Source organism: Stegodyphus dumicola, chromosome 4 (genome assembly GCF_044657685.1).
Source record: "Stegodyphus dumicola isolate Sdum_Otavi_A_Nest chromosome 4, ASM4465768v1".
Taxonomy (NCBI): Eukaryota; Metazoa; Arthropoda; class Arachnida; order Araneae; family Eresidae; genus Stegodyphus; species Stegodyphus dumicola.
Genome location: NC_140771.1, coordinates 135,979,598 through 135,998,913, shown reverse-complemented (window position 1 = coordinate 135,998,913; position 19,316 = coordinate 135,979,598). Strand labels below are relative to the sequence as shown.

The 19,316-nt window shown below is 34.2% G+C and overlaps 1 protein-coding gene across 4 annotated transcripts in view; it reads right to left on the bottom strand.

Moving 5' to 3' along the window:
* Window positions 1–19,316, bottom strand: part of LOC118193841 (uncharacterized) — a 296,810-nt gene that overhangs the window by 184,929 nt on the left and 92,565 nt on the right. For 2 of the 4 annotated variants that reach the window (XM_085815509.1, XM_085815508.1), the window contains one exon: window positions 3,754–3,925. The exons of the other annotated variants lie outside the window; for them this stretch is intronic. The gene's annotated coding sequence lies outside the window, so the exon portion shown is untranslated. The remainder of the gene's footprint in view (window positions 1–3,753; window positions 3,926–19,316) is intronic. 4 annotated transcript variants of the gene reach the window in all.

The following is a 19,316-nucleotide window of genomic DNA, read 5'->3' as shown; positions in this document are numbered from 1 at the left end:
CCCAACAGGTGGCCACCGTTCCCTCCTAAGAAGGTAGGTACAGTTACAACCCATGCCTTCTCCAGGATTCGAACCCGAGCCCATCGCTACGGCAGTTAGGGTCACTTAACTACTATACTACCTGGGCGGATGAGTTCCGATATTATTCGTAAGGAACTGAAAAAAAATTTAAAAGAAGCACGCATTTTTGCTCGTACAACATAACTAACATCGAATGTCAGTAAAAAAATTTATATTCACCTTTGTTAACAATTATTATTTACTTTATGAGCCACGGTTTACTTAAATGGCTAATTCGCAAAGAACTCGAGGGTCATCTGCTTAGCGTTAGACACCTGAGCGGACACCTTAAGAAAAACTCGCTGTGTTTACACTCTAAATGATATGTGATCTTCTTGAGCAAGAAACGGAAAAAAATCAATTCAGCTCTCGTCACGAACAGAACTCACGGATTTTGCAACTGTCCACTAGAACTGCTAAACTCTTCATCATACAAGTGCGAGTGAAAGGAATGCTAAAATTCCTTCAACATGGCAAAATCAATGACACATTGAATGCAACAAGTAATTTTCAACAGAAGGGAATGAAGACATGCTGAACCGCCCATGTTTTCACGTTTTCAAGCAATCGACAACTGACGAGACTTCACGTGCCGGACACTTCAGAGAAAAATTTGATATTCCGAATTTCCTCCTCAGAGGCGTTAAAATATTACATATCATTATATAAAGTGAAATCAGATTAGACGGGGAGATAAGCATTACAAAGAAATCAGCTCTTTTATAGAAGTTCTTGTCGTTATTTCTCAGAGAGAGAGAGGTGCTTATCAGAGCTGGTTATTTTTCTTATGCCAAAGAGTCTTCTTGAAACCTCTTAAATTTTGAATTTTATTCTTAGAAAAAATTAAAATTCGATTCAAAGATTTAAAAAAATAAATAAGTTGATCAGAGAAGAAAGCAACTGTCATTCATCAGAAAGATAAATTCCAGATCTGACAAATAACCTAAAATCTCAGCACAAAATTATGAGTTATTTAACACAGTTGACATATATGAAGCAAGAAGTTCTGAGCTTTCTCCGAATATTCTATGCTGTATTTTATCTGAATAAAAAATTTATAAAATTTAACTAGATTTGACCATCCATGGTTATTTATAAAATTTCCGCGATGATTCAAAAAGCTTCAGTCAGTTACGAAGAAAAAAGATTTTTCTTGCTTTCATTCTTAGCTTCGATACACTGAAAGTGTCAGGGCTTGATGAAAATTCAAACCACTATTTTATATTTATTAATGTTCTACTAACAGTGCATATAAATATTTTCCTATTTACCAATGAATACCTTTAAAATCTCCCACTGCTAACTGAGAGTCTTACGAATAATGCAGTGATTCATGCCACTGTATTTTATGGCTCAAACCAGTTCCTCAGTCCCGAAATCAATTTTTTGTAACTTCATATTGCTGATTTATTTCTAACGCCAACAAATGAACTTCCGTCATGGAGACCATGCACGTAAAGAATGACGATGTTTCCTACCTACCTGGTACAGACATCAAGTAAAATAAGAATCGAAACCCTCGTTAATGTCACCTCAATGGTATTGAAAGAAGCAACCGCAGGTAGAAAGTAGCTTAAAAAGGAAAGCCACAACAACTTGCCTTTAGCAATTCAAATCATGGGGAAGAAGGAGGAGGCTTTTCAAAGAACTCAAAGGGTACAAAGGCTGCGCCCATACCGACATGCTTATAGCATTGTCCCCCCTGCGGCGAAAGTAAAAATCGGTGCAGTTTTTAGACCTCATAAGTATACATACAGGTAGTCCCGAACCTCGGAACAACCTCAGTCCCATTGAATGAATCAATACAACTATAAGCTATATTGCAAAAGCGAAAGGTTTCCCTGTTCTCAAACACGGTTGCCAGTTCAGTTTACAAAGACTAGGTTTCTTTCAAGCGAAACTCGATTTTACAGACAGATGTTCGAAAGAACTCTTGGACAAAGAATGCAGGGGTGTTATAAAAAGAAAGGATATAATACAGCATAGCTTCTGTTCGGATCGTTAAAAGAATATAATTTTTGTTTTCAGTAAGCATATGCATTGAATCCGAGCTCTAAAACATGTTTTAAAAAGAATGTTCATTTTTAGTTAACCAATCGGTGATTTTCTCTTTAAAATCCAATTCTACGCCACTGTATGATTATACTGACATATCACTCTTTACCGGTGAAAAAAAGCATATAGAAATTTAGTAAAATTCACAAAAGAAAATTGTGCTCAAAGAAGAAAAGCCTATTATTTTAAAGCAATAGATGAAAATTGCGTTGATTTCATTTAATCAACGCACAAATATTACCGTTTAAAAACATAAAAGAATTTAATTTTTATTTAATTTATAGCTTAAAAACAGACCCACCAATAATATAATAGATAACACTGCTAAACATTCAGTCAGATCCGGTTTAAATCCCGTCAAAAGGACAGGTTACGTGAAGTTTCAGTCATTCTCCCCAAGCAAAACGTGAATACAGCCAGATATTACCTTGAAAATCTTCTACTAACTGAGTATATGAATGAAGGTTGTCAATCTACTCTAGGTTGACAATTCTCATTTGCTTTGCTATCAGTAAACTGACGACACGTTTAACAAAATAAAGTTCTTCCAATACTTCTTCTATTTTATTCAACACTGAGAAATCAGAGATGATTACACAGTCAGATATTGATAAGAAATAAATTGTATTGATCTTTAACAAGCTGAAGGCCACTCAAACACATGAGTGACGGAAAAATTATAATAGAAACCCCAGCAACCATGTATGGTATCCTTCGGGATTTTGCAAATAATTTGAGAATGTTTTTGAAGATTATAAAAATGTTTAAAAGTAACATGATTAAAAGTGCTTTTAAATAATTTATCTGTAAAAAATCAAAAAACCATCTAAAATTATTGCTGCCTTTAATCAGTTCCGATTGTTTAGGCTTCTCCCCCTTTTTTTTTTTTTTTTTTTTTTTTTTTGTCCATCTAGTCTGCTTTATAACAAAAAAGTATTTTTGTTATGCATTTTTGTCCATCTAGTCTTGGGTAATATTTCGATCTTGAAACAGTTTTGCAGTTAAAAGAGGCTTAAAAGTGATTTTATTTGTTTGATTTGTTTTTAACTGACAAACATAACATGTCCATTTATAACAGAAACACTCGCAATTAAATGCAAGATTCCACAGTAACGTTCCGTAAGAAATCATCATTTCGTTTCATAAGACTTATTTACTATAATTAAAATACATGAAATTAATTAAAATACAAAATAAACAGGGATTTTTAGTAACTTATAGTGAACAACTTATAGTGAACACTTAACATATAATCAATTTACACTGGACGTTTAACGGTTAAAAGTACCAATCTTCGGCGATTGGCATAACCGAAGTGAGTATGTTGGAGGCATGCTGCAAGACCTTATCACTATCCTGCGTTTTCTCTCCATCGCCTCTTCATACAGGCAAACACCGTCCAAGGGGAATGATATCACCCACTTAGAGAACTAGAAAGTGAAGCTTTTGAGTAATATCACTTAGAAAAAAGACAGTAGTATGATTCTATCACAGAAAATTATCTGATTTTTAAGCCTGAATTTATTGCAGTGCATTTATAAATATAATACATATTTCAAATGATAATCACTCATTGTTACATTATATATCAAGTTTTTGAAAAAATTCCGGTAAGCCAAAATATTTTAAAAAATTTACCTGAATTAAATCTGGTCTCCATCCCCTTCTGCATTGTTTACGCACCAATGCTTCCGCTTAGCTGGAATACACTGCAGAAGATTTAACTGAAATGTACCAAGTTATTCCGGCGAGTCGGCCTGAATATCTCTTCCAGTGTTAAAATGATGAGACTTCGCTCTGGATTTTAGCGCTGAAAATAAAAATAAAAAAGTCTCAGCGTGTGGAATCCGGCGAATAAAGGAATATATGACCACTGAGTATTTCGTTTCACTCCCCCCCCCAAACAAAAAACTATTACATGCGGTGAGATGCCATGTGAAGTAACCACATCCCATCTTTTTAAAGATGGGATGTGGTTTAAAGATGGGATGTGACAAACATCCTTTAACCCCTTCGAAACGTTTTAGTAAAATACTTTACTAGCTTGAAGAGATGAATTCACAATGCATAAGCTCTTCCAGACCCGGGGGGGAGGAAGTAAATACTGTCTTCGCTTCCATTTTTTAGCTTTCTCTCTAGTATCTCTAGTATCTAGTATTTTTAGTCTCTTTAGTATTCAAGATCCCTCAGCCTGTTGTTTCGTCTCAGAACAGTAGTTATGAATCAAACTTACCAACAACTTGAGACACCGACTTTGTAACGGATATTCAAGGCAAGTCGCAGAAAATGCACATATTAAAATATTCCTAGATACATATGTCAAATACGACGCAAAGCTAGGATCGGAGCATAAATGGGAAAAAAAAAAAAAAAAGGCAGCATCGAAGGAAATTCAGACATACGTTTAGTTAAAGTCTTCAAAATTTGGTCGGTCTTCTGTTTCTTTTTGATCAGCATAGTATTTTAAAAAAAAAAAAAAAAAGTTAGCGCAAATTTCTTTTCTTAAACGTTAACTCGAAATTCACTGAATGCAACAATGTCATAAAACAAGTCGGTTGGTGGTGGTGGGGGGGGATTTTTGCATAACATATTTCCGTGCAGTAAAAAGAAGTCAGTTTCCCAAATTACAACATCACGCATTTTTTAACCTGCCTCGCTACGCTTTGACCCTTTTATTATTATGTCACGGTGTTTTTCGCTTCCTTGCTTCACTGCTTCAAGTTTCCCTTTTTATGAATAAATGGGATGATTATTAAATATATGACCATGGATGACTGATTCCCAAATTTCTGCTCAAATTCTCCTGACCTTCAACCGAATTTTCTTGAATTTTATAACTTTTTTTAGTTCATTTATCAGTTTCATTTAGACTAGCGCTATCTATTCCATTAATATGCATATTTCTGATTAGTCAAATTTTATACAGAAATAAAAAATGAAGTAACAAATAGAACAAACAGAAATGCGTATTCCACTTTTTTATGCGCGCTAAATAATAATGATGATGATACATATTTATAATGATGATATTATATAATAATGCATTAATGATGCATATCATATAATAATGATGCATATTTACATGGTCGCACTTTTGTGAGGGAAGATGGTTTCACTTTTCCCATAGGATCCCAAATCTTTCAATTTTATGCCATTCATTTCAAAATATAAATAGATATGTACCACGAATAGAATAGCATTAACGATAAAATCATCCCTTCGTAAATAATAATTCATTTTCATAACAGTGTTTTAAGCGCAGGAAAATGTCAAATTTGTGAAACAGATGCCAAATTGACATTTTAATGTTTACTAACCACTCATGGCATGAAAAATGGATGTCGAACACAGAACACATTACGTTTCTTCACTTTTTTTAAGATTCAAATCAGCAATAATCTCTTTATTTACAGTTGACACTGAGTGTTATAATGATTTTGCAATTGTCCTTTGGTAGGCGGGTTTTCTTTTAACATTTAAGATCGTACTTTTGCTACATTCAAAACATTCCGTTTTTTTTTTTTTTTTTTTTTTTTCTTTCGGATATATATCTGGAACAATTTTTCGACTTGAAGCCAAACTTGTGACTCTTTTTTTCTTCCCTTTCTTGTTTCTCTTACCTACCTATCGTAGCTTTAGATATCGAAAAACAACGGCTTTCACGGGTTTTTCTTTAATAATTAGATACGAATAATTGATAAAATCTTACTATACGGTACGGCTTGGATGTAACTTTGGAAACTTTTGCCAACACCAAAATGATTCGTTTACTGCTCATCATAATGCCGCCAAATCGCATGTGTACCATATACTGGAGTTAAGGCGAATAATTCGGAACATCAACATAGTTTTTCATCCACCGCTTCTTTAAAAGCGCCGTTTTTTGCATGAAAACAGAGCTGTCATGTAGCAGACGATAATTTATACTTTCAAAATTATAGTTGCAGTTAAAAAAATTTCCAAACGGACGATTTTTTATAGCAAAGTAAAATCGTCCAAAAAGTGTCGCATTGCCTCTACTTTGTTTTGTGTAAAGTCAGGTTAAATTTTCATTCAATAAAGCAGTGGATGACCTGAAAGCAGTGGATTGCCACTCGGGAAACCGTAAGACATTAATGTTTCAAATTTAATCGGAAAACCCAACGATTTAAAAGAAATATTCTGCCATTAAGCAAAGCGTGAGATACCTTTTTTTTTTTTTTTTTTTTCGAATATAATCAACAAATTCATCGATTTTAAAATAAATGTGTTGCCACTAACCGAAGTAAAATATTTTTTCTTCCACGCGCCAGCAAATTTTTGCTATTTGGCAAAGCCTAAATTGTTTCATTTTTCTTTTAAATGTAATGTCACTGAATAGATAACTAAGCGATTTAAAAGGAATAAACGTTGTTCTTCATCTTATTATTAATATTAAACCCTTGAAAATATAATAACTGAAGTCATTAAACAGTAAATTCATACATTTTCCCTTTTTATAATAACTATTACAAGCGGACCGCTTTCTTTTCCGAAAAAGTATATTTAAATACGAATAAACAAAAAAAAAAAAAGAAAGAAAGAAAGAAAGAAAAGAAAAAAAAAAAAGAAAAGAAAACGGAAAAAAGTGACACTTACCATACTGGCTAAAAACATTCAGAGAGAATGAAGTGGAAAATTTTGTTCAGCGAGAGAAAGAAAACTGCAGCTTGCAGTATTACCACTTTTCTATAAGGGCGGGGTATGGGAGGGAGGGGAGCGAATAAACAGCAGAGCGAGCGCATTCCCCCCCCCCCTCTTTTGCCTTCCAGTCTCTATCTCAGGTTCTCACTGTGAGGTACAATGAGATCAAGGGGAGTTTCCTTCGCCCTTCACCCTGCGCTCCTACGATAGCCACATTACATGGAAGAGGGAGCGAGACACTCGACCTTTCGAACGACAGGTTAGACACTTGGAATGGGCAGAAAAAAATAAAGACCCAAGATTTTGGTATAGAAGAGTTTCCAGAATTGGTTTTCTAGCAGCTGCTTCTGAAAGTTTATACGCACTTTTACCCAATATACAAGGAAATATAAACCTTGAAGTAATAAAAATACTAAACAGGCGCCGGCGGGCTAGATTGGCGGCCTCAGGTGATTCAATGAGGACCCATATGCTATGTGAGTAAAAACAAAAAATTTTATTAAAATATTTTGAAGTACAGAATATTTGCTTGAAAAACTAGTGAATAAGTAAATAGATTTTCTTTCTAGTGCTATTATACGAATCCTTAAATGCATGATTCGATTGGATTGAATTTTTTTAACCATAATAAAGCGGATTAGGGTCTTCAGAGACGTATATAGTGGTTTAGGAAGATACATTTTTCCTAAGAGAAGCTGATTCCCTTTTTATGATAAACACGAGAGAACGTTTCAGACAGCTTTAGTGCTAATATACTACCAGTGTCTGCGTGCTTAGCTAGTTGGCTAATACACACTCTACCCAAGACGTCAAAATATATCCACCCGCGCATTTTTATGAAATGAAATATTAAAGCACGATTACAATTTACGAGAATATGAATGTAAAATATATTAGTCTGAATAGAACGATAACATTTATTCAAAACAATATTACTTAAAGAATCTAAGAAAACAAAGATTCAAATAATAAATTTACAACAACTTCTTCCGAGACTTCTGGCACACACTGCATATGTTGCTAAACTTTATCTTCTGCATTAAATTTTATTTTTGATATAGATGGCAGTACCCACACGAAGCAGAGCTATAAATTTAGCAATAAACATATTAAATATTGTTACAAACACCTTTTGCATTTCCTGAAAACATTATCTAGACAAAATTATATACTAAATAATGCATTCATCTGAAATACTTCCATCTGAAAATGCTATCCCAAATTACCTCTTTCTTTCTATTTTCTATTTTTCAAGTTAAGAATCAACTTTGACACCTATTTAAAAAAAATTTGATGTGTACAACACATACTTCCTTGCACGGAATATTAAATTATACGCATTTTCCCCTGCATTTCATTAAATTTAGTGAATTGAATTAAATCTACTTCGTCGATAGCGTATAAACCACAACAGAATAAATGCGCTGTTTAAAATTCACTATATTTTTTTTACCACAGCGTTACTCTGGAGCTAGGTTCACTTAACAGCGTTAATTTCATTCATTTTATAACTCAGAATGCAGATAAATTATATCATCTGAAGAATTATATAATCGTTGCCAAATGTTCTATTCAAATATTATAATAAATCTAACACGATGTAAAAAAGAAAACAAATAAAAAATAAACAGTTTTTTCACAGACGATTCAACTCCGAAACAGACTGGAAACAGCAATTTCTGTTAATATGAAGCACATATTTTCTCGAATTTCATTAGAGATATATTTCTCATTCAATTAATTCAGTTTTCACTTCGCAGCAAGGCAAAAATAATAAAAACTCAAAATATCTTCATTAAAAATTGAAAGATATAGAAAAATATAAAACACCAAATACAATAAAAATGAAAAAAAAAATACAATTAAAATTACAGTTTCTACGCAAAAGCAAGCAATTCGGCCAACGGGCAAAAGACATATTTTTCTGTGCACAAAACTGTAAGTTTACTTTTGGTGTCCCTCGGCAAAAAGACACTGAAGACGTAGAAACTGATTTAATTTGTTGTGGACGATATGCTGAGTCAATATATGGGATAATTTAATGACTTAAATCATAATTCTAGAATGGATTAAGCATAATTTAATTCGCAATAATAAAAGAAGATGTTATTTTGTTGTTGATAAGCTTAGTTTCTCTAGATTGGCAACAAATCCTGTATTCTGCTAAGTTTCAAATGTAAACAAGTATGGCTGCTATGGTAAAAAAGTTAGGCCTGGCCGCACTTAAACAACTTTTAAAGTGTTGATAATTCTACAACTATAACATACAGGTTAAAGGCATAAAACCTTAACCGGAAGATAAGAACAACATAAATTCAATCATTTTTAAAGCTAAAAATGCGCAATTTACAGACATATAATATTAAAGAAACTGAGCTCACTAAGCCGAGTATATTTTTGGTACGGCCGATTGCAACCAAAAACAGAGGTGCACATCTACATGTTACAGCAATCCCACATACAAAATTTCAACTTTCTGAGGCTATTCGTTTTTGAGTTACACGAGATACATACATGCATACGCCCGTACGTATAGACCCCACGAAAAAATCTCTTTGGAACCCATTTTAAATGAGTTTTATATTATGTTGAAACATAAGTAATGGCCTTTTTTTAATTTAAAAATTTCTATTTTAACAAAACAAAACACAATAAATTACTCAATAATATCCGAGTTTTTAGACTTTCCCCATAGACCTAAAATATCGAACCATAGTCATTTGGCTACAACCCATTCGTTCGGCTCATTATCGAGTGGTTTGACGCGCGTCTTCGTGCAGAAGTTGATTCAACCGCTCATCAAACTCGTTTGGTCGTCCGGAACGAGCAGCGTCTTCGAAGTCGAAATTTCCATTTTTACTTCCTTGTAAGAAATAAAAAGGAAGTTTTGTAATCGCGAAAAGTTTCAGGCAGCATATTTCAACGAAAATATCCATTTTGACCGCTATCGAATGCAATTTAACGACGTTTTTGCGTGCCATCTGTACGTAAGGACAGAAAAAAGACTTTTTTCCTCCAAAAAAATTATAAAACTGCTTTAAAATGATTTCTGAAGAGAATTTTTCGCGGCGTCTGTACGAACGTATCTACGTACATACGTAGGTATCTCGCATAACTCAAAAACGAGTAGCCTCAGAACGTTGAAATTTTGTACATAGTACTGCTATAACATGTAGATGTGCAACTCGTATTTTGGTTGCAATCGGCCGCACCAACCGTATATAAATATATATATATATATATATATATATATATATATATATATATATATATCCACTTTGTTACCCGGCTCAGTGATCTCAGTTTCTTTACTCTTATATGTTTGTAAATTGTACATTTTTTTGCTTTAAAAATGATTGAATTATGTTGTTCTTATCTTCCGGTTAAGGTTTTTATGCCTTTCGTAAATCTGGAAGCAATATTTGTACAATTAATCAACAATTTAAAAGCTGTTTAAGTGCGGTTAAGCGTTAAGTTTTAAATAACACGGCGGACATATTTGTTTACATTGAAACAGAAGAATAGCAGATTTGTTGCCATCTAGAGAGAGTAAGCTTCGCAACAACAAAGATAACGCCTTCATTTATTATTGCGAATTAAATCATGCTTAATCCCTTCTGGAACTTTTTCGAGGAAATAAGTGTTTAAGATTTACTTCGTAATTTTTAATACAGATATTTTGAGTTTTTATGTATTTTTGCCTTGTCGCGAAGTGAGAACTGAATTAATTGAATGAGAAATACTAAATTGTCCGTTTTCTTTCTTTCTTTTTCTTTTTTTCTGTTTTTGTTTTGCTTGCTTAATTTCTTTTATACATCGTTCTAGCGTAATTATAGTATTTGAATAGAACGATTAGATTATTATTCAAATTTTGTGCATTCTGAATTTTAATATGAAGGAAATATTATACTGGTAAGTGAACCTAGCGCCAGAGTGTCGCTATGGTAAAAAATATAGCGAATTTTAAAGAATGCATTTATTCTATTGTGGTTTATGCGCTGTCGACGAAGTAGATGTAATTCAATCTAATAAGTTTAAATAAAATGCAAGAAAGAATGCGTATAATTTAATACTCCGTACAAAGAAGTCATGTGGTGTACACATCAGATTTTTTAATTTTGGCAAACCAATTTTTTGCAATTCGTTTACGGATTGCACCTTCTCCATATACTTTACAAATCTCTCGGGCAGCTTCTGCGGCATTGGCGCCTCCATTAAACGCTAAAAGAAGGTGTCGAAAATGTTTGTTTTTGTCGGCTTTACACACTCCATTTTAATAATCTGAAAATAACAAAAATTAGCTCAGACAAAAAAAAAAAAAAAAAAAAAAAAATCAAATACGCCATCTTTTTCGAATAACGCAAAACATTATGCCAATACATTTTATTTTTACCGCGTAATTTTAAACACAACACGAACGGCCATTACTTATGTTTCAACCCAATAAGTCTCATTTGTGGAAAAACAGTCTTTTATTTTGGAAGTTTATTTATTTATTAGTCTTTTATTTATTCGTGGAAAAACAGTCTTTTATACAGATGCCATGCAAAAACATCGTTAAATTGCATTGATAGTGATCAAGAACGATATTTTCGTTGAAATATGGTCCCCGCTATTTTTCGTGATTACAATACTTCCTTTGCTTTTTACAAGGAGGTAAAAAGGCCACTAGCGACAGAGCGATAACGTCGTTGAATACTGGTAGTTCGGAGCGGCGTTCGAATCCTAGCGAATAGGCGTTTCCGTGGATTTTTCTCGCTTATAACGTGTATACGAGCCAAAAGTTTTTTTTAAAAAATCCTCCACGAAGGCTAAGGCTTCCCTCCCCTTAGGCAGATAGCTCTCGAGTACTCTGCTATAATTACAGAAATCAAATAAACAAACCTTTTTAAAAACGGAACATCAGGCTTAACTTGCCCTGTATCTACGCAACATAATACGTCATTACTCAGTACACTGTACTACATTCAGTTTAAACTCTTTTAAGCACGCAGAGCCAAGAATTTTAAGAGGCATGGAAGCTCTGATTATGTATTAGAGGTGCAGAGTTCATCAGCAAAACAACGACCATCACAGAACTAAGTACACTTGAGTTCACATCACTTACTGTTCCAAAGAATAAACAAGCATTAATCACGTCACACAGCTCCGACCGCCAAATTCAAGATGTGTGTGTGTGTGTTTATTTTATTTATTTATTTATTTATTTTTATTATAATTTTTTTGGGAGGGGGGATTGCAAATCTATCAAAAAAGGATCGTAGTTATTCTTGCAGTAACTAAAGAATGAATTTTATCTGTAAAAAAATCCTTACCGATAAGTTCCCAAACTATTCTTACTCTCAGAATAACTTATCACGTAAGAAGAGTAAAGCGACAACAGATATATGCAGTATTACTGCGTCTTAACACGATTAGGTAGATCAGAATTAAAACCGTGTTTTGATGACAGGTAAGTGTTCACTAATTTCATAAATATTATATCAAATAAAAAATGCGTTTATAATTAAGCAAAAACGCAGTCTTGATTTGGTGTAAATTCTGGATAAAACTATGTCGAGGACAAAGAAAAGTTTGCTCCTAAAGAAGAGAAGCTGTGTTTGATAACCCTCGAAATCGAGAGTTTTATTTAAAATCAATAGCAAATTAAGATTGCTTTCGTGCCAAATTAAAAATTTTTCACAGGCATGTTTCATTTCCTATCTGACGTGGATGTATGTTTTGTAAAATTACTTTTAAAAATCATTTCCAAATCCTCAATAGTCGTTTTAACTTTTACATAGTATTGCAAAATTAAACTATTTCTAGTAGTCACATCATTCTAACGATGCCCATTTTTAAAACTTCAAGCAACTCCACTCAAGTTTCCACAGCTTGAACAATCCTTCTTTTGCTGCCACGCACATTACTTCGAGGCCATGTTAGTTATTTGTGATTTTAGGCAGCTGTCGCATAATATCCGAAACTGCTAATCCAGCAGCATAACAAGGAAGTATGATGCAAGCTTAATGTATGTGCGTGGTATTGGTCTATTGACCTCATATAGACTCGAAAATCTATGCCAAACTTTGTCACCTTTATTAGCCTATTTTGATATCGATATTCTTTAACTTGTCCTATCTGAAAACGAAATCGGCACGCTATAGCGTGTCTGAAATATTCATTTCGAAGCTCCACCTACTCCCTGTGGCCCCTGCTTCCCTCTTTCGACCAAAATGAACAGGCGCTTTGAAGGCCTTAAAATAAACTAGACGATTCGGAACTCTGAAGCATTAAATAATATCGGGAAAAAACGAACGTTATCGTATGTTTAAATTGAAGCGGAAGCATGTTATCATTAAAGAACTTACGCTTTAATTTTGAATTTTTATTCGCAACTGAACTTAAATTATTAAAATCAAGTTAAAATTTTCAAGGAACCTTTATCCTTTCCTGTAAATCAGAGGCAAATTTATGAAACAGGAGCCCCTCACTTTAAGATATAAGGATATATTTACTATTTTCTGCACTGTTTTCCTTTGAATCCGGAAAGAAGATTTGGAATAAGTCTAGGAACAAGTAGCTCCTAGCGACAGTAATTTACGCAACTGCATAAACCCTCCTCTGGCTGTGTTTTATCATGGTACAATTCGTTTTAATTTGATGTCAGTTTTGTGATTTCAGCATGAATGTTAAGTATAGCCCATAATAAGTTATCACAGACATATTCTCAGTTACTCATTATGTTAACTAATATAATCCACACGATTACAATTACAGCGTGCAAAAAGTTTGATGTAAATTTTAGAGATGTGCACCAAAATTCTCAATATAGAAATCAGTGTATAAATATAGAAATCAGTGTATAAATATAGAAATCAGTGTATATAGCATTGTATTTTAAGGAGAACAGTTAGAGAACTGTATATGCTTCCTTCTGGTGCATTCTAGTTTTATTCCGTTCATATGTCTGCCTGTTTATCTATTTCTTTAATTCTGAGGAGCTTTCTGTCCACGATGAACACCAGCTACTAAAATTATGAATACTGAATCAATGGGTACGGAGGCATGGCCACCTAAGATTAGTAAATAGCATATCCAGTAGGCGGTAAAAGCTTAAATATTCAGGGACAGGAGGATACGCACCAAGTTCCAAGCCCTTTTGTGGTCATGATTTTCGAAAGACTAGCAGAGCGGAGACCATTCCATCCATTGTACACAGTCCTGAGCATCCGCCCGAACCGCTTTTGTCCACTGTACTTTTAATGCACTGTCATTAAAGTGCTGGGAATCCCACTGGCTTGGAAATTCGGGACCGGGTGTATAAGGTAGAACGAACACCCCCACCTCCTTTTTTTTTCTTCCCATTTTAAACAGCCTCCCACGCCCTCACACGGTTTCACATCCGAAATAAGAGTCCGATCTCCGCAATCAATCTTCCGCATCTTTCGCCCATTGAAAAGCAACGCACCGAGAGGCTATTTTCACAAATGGGTTTAAATTGTTTGAGATTTTTTTACTTTTGTGTTTCCATCGTCCCAGCATGGGAAGAATTATTCTTCCGAGATGAGAATGATATAGCACTGAACGTACATAACCAGAAAAAAGGGCAGACAAGTCCTTTTTTTAAACGATTATCAATTTTAATACAAGGTTTTCAAGAAATTAAAAACAGTTTTGAAAGAATACTGATTAAACAAACATCAAAGGAAAAAATACTTTAAACACAGAAAGTTTTTAAAATAACAGTAATTAATAAATTCAGTTGTCTCGAATTGCAGCTATTTGGAATTCAATAAAAAAACGTTTATTTATAAGTTACTTTTATTACAGAAAATAAAATCCAGGTTTTATTCATGAAAATGAAAATTCATTCGTTGATAATCAAAATAATTGATTTTCTTCCTGATTTTTCCAACATCAGACTGACACGTAAGTGATTTTATGCAGTATCTAAAAACGCAGAAATCTGGTAGAACAGAATAATGTTTTCCTTGTTAAATAAAAACTTTAAAAATAAATTTGTTTTAAAAAGTTCAAATTCTCTCTCCCACTACCAAATACCTTTATTCCCATTCAAACGCTAATAATATTTTACGACAGAAAGTTTTAAAATAAGAAAATATTCCATATCAATGGTAGATTAAACATATGGCTATTCTTTTCTTATGTATATCTTCAATATTTTATTCGACTTCACATTAAAACTGAGAAAGCTTTCTTTTTTTACATCATCTGAATAACGGTTTAAAATGTAACGAAAATTGTCTTGCTTTCAATCATGAGTAAGAGAATCTTTATGTTTCCCTTTTTTTCATTTTAATTCTTACAAAATTTCTTTCAACACAGTGCATTTCACAAGGTATTATGAAGTTTGCAAAAGTGGCGATTTTATTTATCCATACCAAAGTTACATTATTCTTAACACACGCAGAGAACTAAGAAAATGTTAAGATAATAATTCATTTTAAAAATGGGTACTTTTCCACTATACACCTGCCACGTATTTTGGCGAAATTTTTAGTTGCAAACACACAATTCAATGTGCTAAATTAAACACACACAAATGGTTTGGTTCCTAAATAGCGCTATCACTGGGTCTCTGCGTATGTTTGACTACTCTTTCACAAGCGCCAAAAATCATGGCAGGCAGGTAGCGAAAAAGTACCAAGAAATGTAAAATAGTACTATAATTGGTACATAGTATTATTAATAAAACCAATAATATTATTAAAAAGAGAGAGCTTGACAACATTAACCTATAATAACACTAAACGATGAAGGAAAAAATGCCCTTCAAGTCAGCAATAGAATTTAATATAAATATAAGCAGAAACATATAAATACCTATTTTCACAGTATTTTAATTTTGAAAAATGTCGCTACTAGTAGACTGTATGCAAGCTTTAGGCAAAAAATCTGAAAAGTGTCTAATTTTCTGGAAATTACTTGACCGATGATGAACTCCTGATCTTAATACTCGGAAGGTGCTCCATATATCAACACTTCACCTATTCCATCAATTTCATCTTCACGCTCTTCAGTAAGTTTATTGCAAAACGTGCTTGGATTTGTTTCAGAAAGCTATTGGCAGATATTTTCTGTCATCTTCATCCTTCCTGTGTCTGACTGTTCTCGAAATTAATAGAGTTATTAAAAATCTGCACCAAAGTAAATAAAAGGTTGCTTTTTTATTTAAACGGTTGGCAATTTTTAAATTTATTTTCACCTTATTTGGAGAACTTACTCTGGTTTGATAAATTCGTTCTATAACATTTTCATAACATTAAACGAATTATTGATTACAATAAGCGATGTATTTTCCTTGTTTACGTATACAAATGGTCGGGACTTCGGCTATTCGATATCATTAAGCGTGCCTACTGTAGTACCACTATGCTATCTGAATTAAAACTATGATACTATGTGATACTATGTTTCTTGACCTTTTTCTTCAAATTAGCTTTCATCATAATTTTAGTTACACACTCGAAAGGACATCACCGATTTAAAAGGGGGAAAAACTGACCCACTAGATTCCTCTCCCCCGACGCTAAATTTAGTAAAAGGGCTAAGATGAAAGAAATACTGTTATTTGTTAGATGTTAACTATTCGCAAATTAAATGCTGATAACATGTACTCGAAGGCAGAATGTTTTACAGAATAATAATTAACATAGCTGATGAGAATAGAATTTAAAACGTAAGCGCATACTTCGTGGGGTTTTGGAAAGCATTCAACATGCCAGTCACGTCGCTAATCTCATCAGGATTCTTAAATATGAAAAAGAGGATGAAAAAAAAAAGTTAACAATACCATACATTTTCACTACAGTTAGAAACTGAAAGAGTTCCGTATCCAAAAAAATTCCAACTACACTATCACTTGCCATTAAAAACAGTTTCAAAGAATAAAATTTTACATACGCTCCCTACCGATCATCACGTAAATCGATTGTATTACCCAATTATTGATAGGAATCTTTAAACGTCATTCACACGCAATACACATTTGCTCAAGTCCACCTACATTGACACTTCGAGGTTCGCCGTTAACGAGAATTTCTAGATATATCATAACTCTTGCGCTCTCTCTCTCTCTCTCTCTCTCTCTTTTTTTTTTTTTTTATGTTAAGAAACATTTGTGAAGGCTGGCCAACAGGATGGGTGTGGATCAAGAACCATTCATCTTCTTTCTTCTTTCTCATTTCCGTATCCTTAACCAAGAACACAATTACCGTAACTGCGGAAGGCAATCAAAATTAAGAAACATACTTGGAATGCACTTTTCACACCTTGAAAGTCAGGCGAATATGAACGAAAATTTCGAATCATCCCAAAGGGGGAGAAAGCACCATGTAGGCCGTCAATCAGTGCCGGTTGGCTGCTTAGTTGGTTTGAGATTTTCCTTCGAATAAGATTCGAATTCATGACTTATTACTTTTCTTTTATTTCATTCCTGGATTTCATCGAAGACTGCTCCAGAAAGTCTAATATATTTCTTTCCTTTATTTATTCGCGAAACATACTGAAACTACACAGTTTCTGTTCACTTCTTATTACTACAAGAGATATTTCCATGCAGAAATCCCAAGCCTGCAGTATCCCTCCTTCCAAGATCTGTCACTTAATTTTAAGCCGGATGCATCAGGCTAACTATATGCAATGGAATTCAACACATAAACTTACTCTTTACAGTGTTTTGAGTACAGCGGTCCATTAAATCTCAAGTGCTTTACGCGTACAGAAAACAGAAAATGTAAAAGCAATTTGAAGTGTCTATTTTTTAAACGCTTCCACCACAGGGGGATATTTTTAATAATAAATTTACGCCTAGCATCAAATAATCGCAGCTGTAGATCTTAAAATTCTTTATTATTTAACACAATGTTAAAACAAACCACGAAAAAATACATTAAAATGCTCTCACTAATCAATCAAAAAACTATCACTTATCCGAAATGCGGATATTACACTCATGTCCGTAAATTAAGGATAATGCAAAATCAGGCAAAGGAAGAGTTAGAAGCAAAACAAATTTGACTTATTTGTAAAGCTTATTTATTAAACAAAAGGTAAAGAGCAAAAAAAGATGCTAATATGTTTGATATTATTAAAAATATTAGCGATTTTTTCTCCCTGGAGCAAATTACAAAAAAAAAAAAAAAAAAAAAACCTATTTACAAAAAACCAATATTACATGTTTGGTATGATTGTTAATACATTGTATGTCTCCCAGACGATGCAATACAGTCCGTACAACGCCTAGGCATGCTGAGTATCAAATTATCGATCTGATCTTGGGGGATATTACACCACTCAAAAAGCAATGGTCTCCGAAATTCCGGTAGACATGTAGGAGGAGGTTGACGGGCTGCAACTCGCTCTACTGGATTCAAGTTCGGTGAGAATGCTGGCCAGTCCATACGGGTGATATCCTCCGATTGAAGGCATTCGCTTAAGATGTTTGCACGGGGAGGACGAGCGTTGTCATCCATAAACACAAATTGTGCGCCCATGGCGCCCCGAAACAAACGTACATGTTGTTCCAGAATGACGTCCCAATAGATTTGGCTTGTCATGGTTCCAATTTGAACATGCAAGTCAGTTCTGGAACCCAGAATAATTCCACCCCAAACGAGCACTCTTGCACCACCGTAACGGTGTCGTTCAATGATGTTTTCTTGGTGGTAATGGGTACCTGGAGCTCTCCACATGAAAGTCCGGCGAGAATCAGACTTCAAGCTAAACCTGGACTCGTCGGAAAATATCACACAAGCCCACTGTTGCGGTGTCCAGAATACAAGCTCTCTACTCCAGGCTCACCGAAAGCGAAAGTGAGTTGCAGTAAGTGAAACGCATCTGACAGGTCTACGAGCATATAAACCAATCTGCCCTAAGCGTCTGTACACTGTCTGCCTTGAAATTGTCGTACCAGTGGCTGAAGAGGGCTGACAAGACAGGTCTGAGGCTGTGCCCCGCCTGTGTCTTTTGGCAGTAACTGCCAAATATCGGTCCTCATTCGGCGTTGTAACTCTGGGACGACATGTGCTGTAACGTCTACTCACATTACCATCATCTTGGAATCGTTGCCAAAGCCTGGAGATGACATTCTGGGCAATTCCAAGTTCGTCTGATACTTCCAGTTGGGTACGCCCGCATTCCAGACGGCCGATAATTCTACCACGTAAAAAATCATCCAAATGCGTCCTTTGTTTCATAACTATTCGGTTATTGCACTGAAAATGCTTATAAAGCGCCTGCGAGCAATTTTACATCTTTGCCTGTATTCCTTATATATCACTCTCTAACACTCTCGTCATTGTGACGTACCATCGGTGTCATCTGGTTACTTCCTGAAATTTGCATATGATTCTTGAAGATGTGTGTAGTGATTTTACAGGTGATATATTTATTTTAGAGTTCGATTTCCGCGTGACTCCGAATTATCCTTAATTTTTGGACATGAGCGTATATAACCGCTTAGGAATTTAAGCAAGTCAATTTAACAGTAACACCTACGTTAAATCAATATAATTAGAGACGTTCACAGTTATTAT